Source organism: Pinus tabuliformis, chromosome X (assembly GCF_031772625.1).
Source record: "Pinus tabuliformis cultivar Carrire ecotype Pingquan chromosome X, CPIR1, whole genome shotgun sequence".
NCBI lineage: Eukaryota > Viridiplantae > Streptophyta > Pinopsida > Pinales > Pinaceae > Pinus > Pinus tabuliformis.
In genome coordinates, this window is record NC_142308.1 from 1356911049 (window position 1) to 1356920125 (window position 9077).

Genomic DNA, 9077 nt, shown 5'->3' on the forward strand with positions numbered 1-9077 from the left:
CTTTTGCTAGAGACATCCTTTTGAGGAAAACTCAGAATTTTTGGATTCCTCATGGAAAAATATGAATTCCCTCACATGGCCAAGAAATTTTGACAGGTTTTGAGCTTCCAAAAAGGTCAAAAACACCCAAAAAATGACCTTTCTGCCCCTTTTTGGACACACATGAAGTAGTGTTGGGAGAACTCATTTTTGGAGGGGCAAATGGAGACCAAATTTAGAAATTCTACCTGTTATAGAAAGTAGATAGGCAGACCTTTTCAACAAGCCCACTTAGAGAAAATTTGGTGCACAGGAAGGCCTCCAAAAGTAGCTCCAAAGTAGCGCGGCGCATTGGATTAGGAGCACGACACACAGGATAAATTTTCTCATTTTGGCCAAAAAAATCTGTTTTTCGCCCAGTGTCTTCACAATTTGACTTTTCTCTTTCAAATAGTCAAACTCATGATGTAATTTAATGTGACTTGATGGATTGTAATGTAAATATGCTAAATTTACACTCATAGAGCTAGATTCATCATGAAAAAGTAGCTTGCAACTAAATGAATCAGTTTCCTAGGTTTTAGAGGCAAGTTGTTCCACTACCTACTTTTCAGTTCCTAGTTTAGATCTTGTTGAAACAACTCCTAAATTCTTGAATTCGACCCCTAAAGCCTAGCATGAGTTGTTTTATGCCTATATCTTATAGTTTTTCAGTCATTTGTAAAGGTTGGACTCTTGTGAATGCTTTGAGCATTATTGTACACTCAATTCAGCAGTTTGGCAAAGGAACAGACTAGGGTTTGCAGCACTTTATGGGATTCTTGTGGCATCTTGATTTGATATTGTTTTTCCTCCTGTAATTGAAAGTTTAGATGTGTTTTATGTATGCCATCATCTCTCTCTGTTCATCTTAACTAAATGAAACAAGGATAAAGGAAGAATTCATTGGAATTGCAATACTCTACCTAGGGTTTGTTTAGTTATTTATGTTTTCAGCTATTTGAAGAGGATCCCTGAGACTTTCATGCCCTCTCCAACTCCTAACTACTCTAAAATCTCTCCATCTCACTCAATTTGAAGTACTAAACTATTTTCCTACCTCACCCCATAGAGATCTCTGCAAGACTGTGTCCATTCCCCGGACCCAAATCTGCCTTTCACATTTGAGCCAACAAACCAAAATTAAATTCAATCAAACTCCTTTGTGCATATACCTAGCCTAAAATCAATCATTACATCAGTCATATCAAGCTTTATTGACCATCTTTTCCTGAGATTGACAAGGAGAGAGCCCTTTCCCGACCTGGTAGGGATAGCTACCAGGTTAAGTGTGGTTTGATGTTACCCTAATCCTACCTTTCTTTGCTTGAGGTAGATTTAGGCCCTAACACTAAGCAATTTCAGTCTCAAAATGAAAAATAAATTCGACAAAATGATAAGGAAAATAAAACAAAGGGAAGAAGACTGATAGACATTGCAACTTTTGTAATTGAAATGGCCACTTAGAATCCAAATGCTTTAAGAAGATGAAAGCCTTGGAAGCAACAATGAAGAAGCACAACATCCATTTGGAGCATTCTTCAACTTCAACTTCCTCTTCAGGAATAACACTTTTTGCATGTGGTTGTCAAGCATCTCGGTTTGGTTATGCACTAAATGTATCTTCTTCTTCTCATTCTCATGAGTGGTTCATTGATTCTGGAGCTTCTTATCACATGGTAAAAAACAAAACCATGTTTTCTTCTTTAAATGATTGTAACACCAAAAATATATATGTTGGTGATGATAGATCTCTTAGTGTTGTAGGGATTGGAACTATTCATCTAGACAATGGTCAATTTAATTATGTATTATGTGTTCCAACCTTATCTTGCAGCCTTCTATCTGTATATCAGATAACTCATTCAGATGAAGGTAAAATCGTTGAATTTTCACCTCATGATGTTGTACTTAAGGACCTAAGAGATCCTAGACAAATTTTAGCTACTGGCATTTCTGATGATTCTACAAGGTTGTATAAGTTTAACAACTTTGGGAACTCTTCCCTCGATATTTGTTGCTCATAATGATGAAGTGAGCAAACTTTGGCATGAGTGATTTGGTCACTTAAACTATCGCTCCCATCCTATGGTATCTTGTAGAGATGGTGTTTTCTTTGGATGTGTACTCAGAAAACATCATTGTGATAGTTTTGAAAAGTGTGCCTCTTGGCATGCCTCAACACCTTTACAACTTATGCATAGTGATTTATGTGGTCCACTTCCAGTTGTTTCATTCTCTGGCTATAAGTATTTCTTAACTTTCATTGATGATTTCTCCAGACGCACTTGGTTATGCTTCTTAAAACTTAAGAGTGAAGTATTTAACATGTTCTTGGCCTTTAAGGCCTTCGTTGAGAAGCAATCTGGACATCAAATTCTTAAGCTAAGATCTGATAATGGCAGAGAATATGTTATCAACAAATTCATCAACTTTTGCACTGAGCATGGAATTCAAATGAAGCATATTGTTCCATATACTCCACAACAAAATGCTGTAGCTGAAAACAAGAATTGTACCTTAAAGGAAATGGCTAATTGTATGCTTCAATCTAAAGGACTTAGTCTTAATTTTTGGGCAGAAGCAACTAAATATGCAAATTACATAGTAAATCACACTCCTATGAAGGTTTTAAAGAATATCACTCCAGAAGAAGCATGGAGCTTAATGAAACTAGATGTAAGTCAATTTCGTGTTTTTGGAAGTGAATCATGGGCCCATATTCCCGATGAGAAACATAAAGCCTTAGAACCTAAGAGTGAACAATGTATTTTTGTTTGATATTATGAAGATGTCAAAAGATATAGAATTATTCCACGTAAGTCCAAAAATGTTATCATTAGAAGAGATGTAAAGTTTGCTAAAAATATATTGGCCTATGATCCTAGTTCGGCGGATGTGCCACCTCTCTCTATCCCTTCTACTTCTAAAAATATTTATTCTTCAAATGATGACAACGAGGATGACAATCCTCCCCCACCTTCTTAGGATCCTCCTTCAGCTCCTCAACTTCCAAAATGGGTTCGTGCTACTCGAGATGTAGCAGATGCTCTTGTAGGTGATCCTACAGTTCAACGACATACATGTTCTTAGTTTGATAGAGCATCTTCTTTACTGGCTCAAGCTTCAACGAATTATGATCTTGAAACCTTTGCAGAAGCTTCATGCCATCTAGATTGGGATGCATCTATGAATGAATAATATCGTTCATTATTGTAAAATGATACATGGGATGTTGTTCCTCTGCCGAAGGGACGAAAACTTGTTAGATGCAAATGGGTTTACAGAGCCAAGTATGGACTAGATGGAAAAGTTGATAAACATAAATATTTTCTTGTTGCTAAGGGTTTTTCATAAGTTGAAGGAATTGACTATAATTAAACCTTCTCCCCTATTGCAAAAATGAACTCTATCCACCTTGTTCTTTCCCTTGTTGCATCTTTCAAATGGGAAGTCCATCAGATGGATGTTAAATCTACCTTTTTGCATGGGGACTTGCATGAAGAAATCTATATGGAAAAACCTCATGGCTTTATACAAACAGACTCCAACCTTGTATGTCAGCTTAACAAATCCCTTTATGGTCTCAAGCAAGCCCCTAGGGCTTGGTATGCCAAAATGGATAGCTTTCTTTTAGATACTAGCTTTTCTAGGTGTCATTTTGACAATACACCAAGAAAGTGGGTAGGTCTCTTATCATTCTTGTTATTTATGTTGATGATCTTATCCTTACTAGTAGTAATCCCAACCTTATAAACCATGTGAAGTCCAGCCTTAAAAAACAGTTTGAAATGACAAACTTAGGACACTTGCATTATTTTCTTCGTCTTCAAGTCTTGTAATCCAAGGAAGGTATTTCCCTTTCCCAGTCGAAGTATGCATGTGATCTTTTGCACCACTTTCACATGGAAGACTATAAGCCAACCCCTTCTCCCTTTCAGTCTAGAGCCAAACTTTTAATCACTTGTACTTCCCCTTAAGTTGATGCTACCTTATACCGTCAGCTTGTAGGAAAACTTTTGTATCTGACCCATACCCGTCCCGACCTTTCCTTTGTTGTTGGCCTTATTGTTCGGTTTATGCAAAACCCACATGAAAGTCATTGGAAAGAAGCTAAAAGAATATTTCATTATGTTTGAGGTACAGTTTAGTTTGGGATTCAATATAGTGTAGAAGCGTCTCCTCTATTGGTTGGTTTCACTGATTCCAATTGGGCTAGTGACCCTGATGATCGGAAGTCTGTTGTAGGTTATGTCTTCACTCTTGGTTCTGGACCTATTACATGGGCTTGCAAGAAACAAATTTCCATATCTCTTTCTTCAGCAGAAGCAGAGTATCATGGTGCCATAGAAGCTAGTAAGGAAGCCATGTGGCTTCATCAGATCCTATCAGAGTTTGGCTTTCAGTAGCAGCATCCGACTACACTTTAGTGTGATAATAAAAGTGTCATTCAAATATTGAAAGATCCAGTCCAACATCAACACAACAAACACATTGAACTACACATGCACTTCATCAGAAAGCTCATTCATGACCATGTTCTTGAAGTGCAATATTGTTCAACCAGTGATCAAGTTGCAGACATCTTTACAAAGTCTCTCACAGAAGCGAAGTTTACTAAAATTCGATTTATGGTTGGAGTTCAGGAAGTTGTCACTAAGGGGGGATAGGTTCTAATTCCTCCTTCCTTTTCCTATTGTGTCATATTTGTACATCCTTCAATCCTATCCCAAGTTGTTCTTAAGGGGGGATGTTAGGATATTCCGACACATAGGAAATAGTTAAGTATAACTTGGTCTAGTGTAGAGTTAGGTAAAGTGTGTTTCTTTACTATGTAATTTTTAACTTACAATACGATGGCCACGATATGTTCTAGACATGAAGTGATTCGATGGTTCATTCTCTCATCGGTATTACCGAGACTTGATCTATGGCTTATCACCCGATTGTTCCATGATCTCTATTTAAAGAGAATGGAGGGTCATTTGTAGGGTGACCGTTCATGAGAGAAACTTATGTAAATTTTCTTTCTTTTATTAATAAATTTCCTGAAGTGGCTGTGTTGGCTCAGGTCGTGGATTGTTTCCCTCTTTGAGGGTTTTAACCATGTCAAGAATATTGGTGTATTGATCTGTGATCTATTTGTGAGAGGTGTCCTTGGTGTTCTATATGAGGAACTTACCCTGTAAATTCCTACACATATCTGAGACAGAAATTAATTTAACTAGTGTAAATTTTAATATAAAAGTTAGATAAATAATAAATTATTTTTATTTTTTTTGTTAATGTGTGTATTTAGCCTAAGCTCAACCAACCCTTACATGGATGGATTTTAAGTGTCTCTTCCAAGCTATTGCCGAGTTTTGAACTTGTTTCAATTTTAATATAAAAGTTAGATAAATATAAAATTATTATTTTTTTATTTGTTAATGTGTGCGATTAGCCTATGCCACACCAACCCTTACATGGATGGATTTTAAGTGTCTCTTCCAAGCTATCGTGGAGTTTTGAACTTGATTCGCCATACAAAATGAGGCACTTCAAACCCAATTGGGCCAATGAGAATTTACTTTGATCAATCTTACATGATTATTTAATGAGGATTACATCATTATTTATAGGTATCATAACCTTACTCCATCACCAATAAACCTTATTTAATGACTAATACAGTGAGTATTATTTAATAACTAAGTCTTTAAGTCTTTTATAATGAGTAAGTCACCTTATATTACTATTATTTTTTTTTAACTGAAATAGTGTATTTGTATTGATAAAAGAGAGTGCAAAATTATGAAGAGGTTGGACTGAGGATGAAGGATGGGAGCTAAAATCTTCTCCATGAATACTGGAACATAACCTTAGTCCTTATTTTAGCGTATAACAAAATTTTATATTTATGTGCAAAAATTTTCCAAAATGTGTCAAAGAACAAAAAACATTTGAAATACATGCACTTATTGAGCCAAGAGGTTCATTCTACAACCCAATATGAGGGTGATGTGTAATTTCATCCATGCTCAACTTGAAGTTGACAGGTGTCCCTTAAAAAAATACTTTAAATAAAAAAAATGGTCAGCTAGAAAAAAACATAAATGATTATACAAATTTGGTTAGCTTTAATTAAAAGCATTTCCCAATGTGCTTACTTGGTTAGTTGTTATTAATATTACAAGCCAATATGAAAAAGACATGGTAAAAATATTTCACTTTCACTTTTAGAATTATAAATAAAATATTTCCATATCTATGTTAAATAATATAATTAATAAAGTAATTTTTTAATTTTTTTTGTAAATGTTTCAATATAAAACTTAAATTAATTGTTAATGTTGACCTTAGTAAAATATTTCAATACTCAAAAGGAAAAAGTAATTAAAGGTAACAATTTAATTACTTAAGAGAAATTGGTTGGCCAAGTTATTGACCTCTATATTAAATCTTCTTAGAACATGAAACAATGAAATTGGTTGAAATTTATCCATAAATCTATGATTTATGGATAGAACAACAACCAATTTCACATTCTTGGGCATGCAATCCATGACCAGAGCCCTTATGATATTATGTGAATATGTAAAATTCATTTATTTTGAGCAATCTTTAAGCCTTGAAACAAGGTATAACCTTCCATCATATTGTTAGTCATGTGGCCAAGATTCCATTCATACATATCCTCCTTTTATCCACCAAGATAAAAAATGACCCCTCCCCTCCACTCCCCTCTCCCCGCACCTGCCATCCCAAAATCAAGTTACGTTAATCACAATATATATTATAACCTTATTTATATTGAACCATTGAAACTTTAATATACTCCTTGGACTCCTCATGGCTTTTGATGTTTATTTGTGGCTTTTTTTCCTTTCATATAAGTGGATATTCCAAATTTACATAATACCATAAGGATTATGTTTCTAACATTCTTCACTTAATCTAAAAGGGTGTGTTTGGGTTCAAAATGAGAGTTTAAATATGCACATGTATAGTAACGAATGGATGGATGTGATTTCTAAATTTGATAGTTTAAACGAGACCACAAACCAAACGGGTATTAGAATCAAAAGTTTTTGACTGGTAGTGTTTTAAGGCCAGCTACCAACTCTATATATCGGCTCGAAACAATTCCTAGAATAATTCTAAATCTGACTAGAAGTTAATGTCTTTTTTTGAATATGATCAAAATCTTTTGAAATGGTTGTTTGAAGATGACTGCAAACTATTGAAATGGTGGTTTGAAGATGAACACCAAATATTGTCTAGCAAAAGTAGTAAGTCATCTAATAAGTGATGGTTTAAGGAATACCATAAACCAAATCATGTTCATTGAACATGAGTTTATCTTGTGATGCAAGAATCTTGATCTAGCTAGAATTCCAAATGAGAATTCAACTTTGATCTACTATAAACGAGTTCTATTAATCTCATTTACTTCCTCTATAGTCTCTAAATTATCTTCCAATATGGATTACAGGCACAAATTCCATTCTTTTCTCAATTAAATTCACAAACTAATATTCATAGTTCAAACAAATAGTTGCATGCATTGATTAACTGAATTAATTGTCCCATTCCACAATTTATTGTTGACATGATGGTGATGTCCTTCAAATTGCATTTGCACTCCAATGATTTACCCCTTTTAATTTGACTACACATTGGTCAAGATTTATTTGCTTGTGCGCATATTTTTGACATCCTCTTTTAGTGTTTGATCATTGCTCAATGTAGAGCACCTTAGATAGCAACCTCATTGTGGTTTGATTCTCTATATTGCAAACAATTACACATGCATAGAACTTCCTTCTATTATTCACTTAATCATAAATTGTCCTTAATGCTCACTAGGGTCACTTCTTCACATGATAACTTTATAAATTAATCTATCATCAATTTCATGCTTCACACAAATGCTGAAATTTATTTTAATTCTAGCTTTCACAAAGACTAGAATTCTTCTCAAGCACATAAAAATATAGACAATTCATAAACACAACAAATGTATGAAAATTATAATCAGTGAATTAAAACATGTACATACACAAATACTCAGAAGCTCTCTTCCTCTCTTGTCCTGATTCAACATTCATTTGGTAATTATCATTTCTCGTACACTCACAATGATTAAATACAAAGCTACAAGAAAAATATATTTTTCTACATCCATAAATCACTCATTTATTCCCTAAAGATCTTATGATTTATTTACTAAAGCTATCATGATTTATTCCATAAACCTCTCATACTTTTAAGGAAACTTTGTTTTTGCGTTATGGAAAAAATCTCTCTTATCCATAGCTTTTCTAAAACTATTCTATAATAATTAAAAGAAACTAAGAATATTTACAATCAAGGAATTATAATTCCCTTACAATATTGAAGCCCCATTTTGGAACTTTATCTCCAAAAAGCCTTGATTTTTCAAAAATGACTTGGAAGTTTGGATGCTCCTACATCATCTTGGCTATAGCTCTGAATCTAGCTCTAGGATTTGGTTTTTAGCTCTGGTTTTGTTTATGGCTCAAGCTCGCTTGATATGACTTTGAAATTAGTAGAAAACTATTAAGTCCCCCCTTATTAGATATAAGGTGAGAAGATGAAAATCTCTTCACTACAAGACATGTCAATACTTGAAAATGAATTCCACATATGATCGATATATCTTCTTGGCTATTGAAGGCAATTTCCAAGAAGCGATCTATCCAAATTGAATTTTTTCTCATGCAGGTGTCCTATGTTTGGAACATCTAACTGAATGATGAGTATGTTTTCCATAATGCTCATTAGGGTGAAGATTGAAACATCAATATTTCAGGTAGACAACTGGATAACAATGTTGGCTCCTAAGAATCTCATGTGGAAATGGAGAAGGTGAAAATGAGTTTTCGTAAAAAAGTTGGATTGCTTTGAAGTAGTCTAAAATGTGAAAGGTCACTTCCTTTTCATATTCAAGAGTAGTTCTATGCTTGTAGTTGATGACTTATTTCGAAAGCATGATGATGAGTTTGGGAAGTGCAAATAGAAAATTTTCATATTCATTTGAATCTACTCCTCAAGTA